The following is a 2,997-nucleotide window of genomic DNA, read 5'->3' on the forward strand; positions in this document are numbered from 1 at the left end:
GTCGTTGTAGTATAGTGGTAAGTATTCCCGCCTGTCACGCGGGTGACCCGGGTTCGATCCCCGGCAACGGCGAAAGTGGTTTTTTAATCAGTTTTGGTCCATTTTACGAGAAGCAGAAAAGCCCTTCTGTGTTTAAATACTAACATCAAGAATCTATTGTAACTAAAAAAAATTCAAATCGTAACACTAGAGGTGCACAAAAAATACCCGGAATCGATTTTTTTTATACCCGGGTTTTTAATATCTGAACCCGTACCCGACCCTACCCATAGGGTACGGATAGGGTATGCATTTCAGTACTAAAACTCATACCCGAAAACCGGAACCGGTTCCATACCCGAAACCGGATTTTTCATATACCCGAAATTACCCGAAAAATAAGTGAAAATACCCCTAAAAATTGTAACCCCTTTAAAAAATCCAATCTATACAAAAAAAAAACCCGAAAAAAGGCCAAAAAAACCCATAAATAGGGTTTTTTCAATACCCGAAAATAGGGTATTCAAATACCCGGTTTGATACCCGACGCATAGGGTATGGTTTTTAGAGAGAATACCCGGACCCGAACCTGACTCGGGTATTGCCAATACCCGAGTTTCCAATACCCGGTCATACCCGAACCCAGTTCCATACCTGAACCCGGGGTATTTGAAAAACTTGATTTGTGCACCTCTACCTAACACTATAGAATAATATTTGTTGATAGACTCGAACTAGAGGTGGGCAAATAAACTAGTTAACCGAGCTGACCCGAAAACTGAACTAAAATCGAACCAGTTTGAAACCGATTATGTAGAAACCGGTTTGGAACTGATTGAAACCATATGTTCGGAACCGATTTGTAATTTTCTCCATCAAAACCGGTTTAAAACCAGTTAACAGAACCGAAACCGGTCAAAACCCGAACCGAAACCAATCGTGCGATGGCAAGAAACCGGTTTCAACCCGAACCGAAACCGATCATAAACTGGTTTTGACTTTTATTGACCAAACCAAACCGGTTTTAACCCAAACCGGTTTGTGCACCTCTAACTCGAACTATAGCATCGAATGTAGATTTAATAGTTAATCAACAAATTATGTGCCGGTCCAAAAAGATTAACAAATGCGAGGTGGGCTTAATATGAGTTTAGTAGATCTCAGGCCATAACGGATTGGATCAGGAGTTTATCTTACTTAACTTTTTACCAAGCCAACACATCAAAAGTTTTAAAATGTTGTAGATAGACTCAAACTATAGCATTGAATGTAGATTCAATAGTTAATAATCAACAAATATGTGGCAGTCAGAAAGGAAATTAAGAGGTGGACTTAATATGAGGTGTGCTTTGGGATTTTAGCTTCATGAAACGGTTACAACAAAGAGATTAGAAGCAAGATAGAACCAAATAACATAGAAGGTGATGAGAAAACCAGACTAATTAGAAAGGAAGATAGGATGAAGAAACCAATACACTCTTTACAATATTCATTCATTCGTTTTCCTTGCTTATATCCTTGTAGGATTGGAACCACAGCCGTTTAGTTGAAGAGTGCATGTTAAGTATAACACCAACGTATTCTTGTGGGCAGCCAAGCACAAATGACTTAAACATAGATCAACTGACGCAATCATACATAAATACCAATAAAAAAGGTACTATTTATTATGCGCCTCGTATAAACAAATCTTTTCGGTATTAAGATAAAAGTTATTAAAAAACTGCGGTTAAAAAAGTTAATAAAACTAAAAGAATAAATAAATAAGGCAAACAAACGGGCACCAATAGAATTATTTTTATTTTTGATCTAATCAATCACATTACATTGTCTTCAAGTAAGGATATGTGAAAATGGAGTTATGAAAACCAAACGGAGAATGAGATAAAACAAATAAAGAAATTAACAGAAAGAAAGTCGCTTCTTGGAATATCATGACAAACTAAATGGAATAAAAGTGGCCCCAAAAAGGTAAGCATTTTCATTTAGCGGCTTTTCCTTAATAGATTACCAACTAGAACCAATCTCAAATAAAAACTAGATATATCGTGTATTTTATGTCCGTTTTGTTCTAGAGACATCGAAACGACTCTTAACCTCTTTACATACTGTGGGGTAGCTTCTAAAGCTTAGCAGTTAGTGCTTTCTTGGCTTTAATTAGTCGGTTCGACCACCATGGAACCTAAGACTGATTTTTCTTGGTTGGGTCAAATTCATTTATCAAAAATGAAGAAGTCATTGGTGGAATGACTTGAAGACAGGGCTTATGTTCGAGGCTATTTTACATTTCTCGTTTCTTTAGATTGTAACTAGAAACAAAAGGCACAAATAAGTTGGGCCAAGTGGATCCAAAATCCTCTTATGTTCATGTAATTTTGTTTTTTGTTGCTTAGTTAACTTTTTCATGGGGCTGTTTAGCATGAGCAATTATTTGCTGGCATTCTTATCCATGGGGCTGTTTAGTAGCCTCTTAATGACCATTTGTTTATGTAACCAACAAACAGTTCCATTTCATTTTTAGACTACCCATTGTGGTCACTTCACCACCTCACGCCGCAACCACCTCACTCGCGAACACCGCAACGGTTCGCCGCGAGCGAGCTGCTACGACCACGGTCGCGCTTGCTGAAGTTGAACGTTGGGCTTGGGATTCGTTTTTTTGACCGTTGGCATGGGAAACCTAAAAAAAAAAACTTTTTATTTTTTTTATTTTTTTCCTATATAAACCCCACAAATATTTAACAAATTACCAACATTCTCAACTCTTTCTACACTACAACAAAAACAATATCTTTCATATTCTCATCCACATTTTTTAAAAATTATGGATCCATTGGGTGGTTGTTATCGACCGGAAATGTCTTATGGTCAAGACGACGATAATGCGTTTGGTGCTACCGAGATGGAACAAAACTCGAGTCAAATGCCATCACCGTCTCCCGACTTTTTTGTTCTTGAGACTCGAGGCTCGTAAAGAGGCCGCCAAGGGCAAACGAGCCCAGAAAAAAAAAAGAAGAA

At 37.8% G+C, this 2,997-nt stretch overlaps 1 non-coding gene across 1 annotated transcript; it reads left to right on the top strand.

Annotated features, from left to right (window-relative positions):
* On the top strand, window positions 1-72 carry TRNAD-GUC (transfer RNA aspartic acid (anticodon GUC)). Its single transcript has one exon. It is a non-coding gene; the product is annotated as a tRNA-Asp (tRNA).
* Window positions 73-2,997: the final 2,925 nt, after the last annotated feature.

The sequence above is a fragment of the Bidens hawaiensis genome, unplaced genomic scaffold (genome assembly GCF_021521415.1).
Source record: "Bidens hawaiensis isolate Kalapana, Puna unplaced genomic scaffold, B.hawaiensis_p1.1 tig00010796_1, whole genome shotgun sequence".
NCBI classification, from domain to species: Eukaryota; Viridiplantae; Streptophyta; class Magnoliopsida; order Asterales; family Asteraceae; genus Bidens; species Bidens hawaiensis.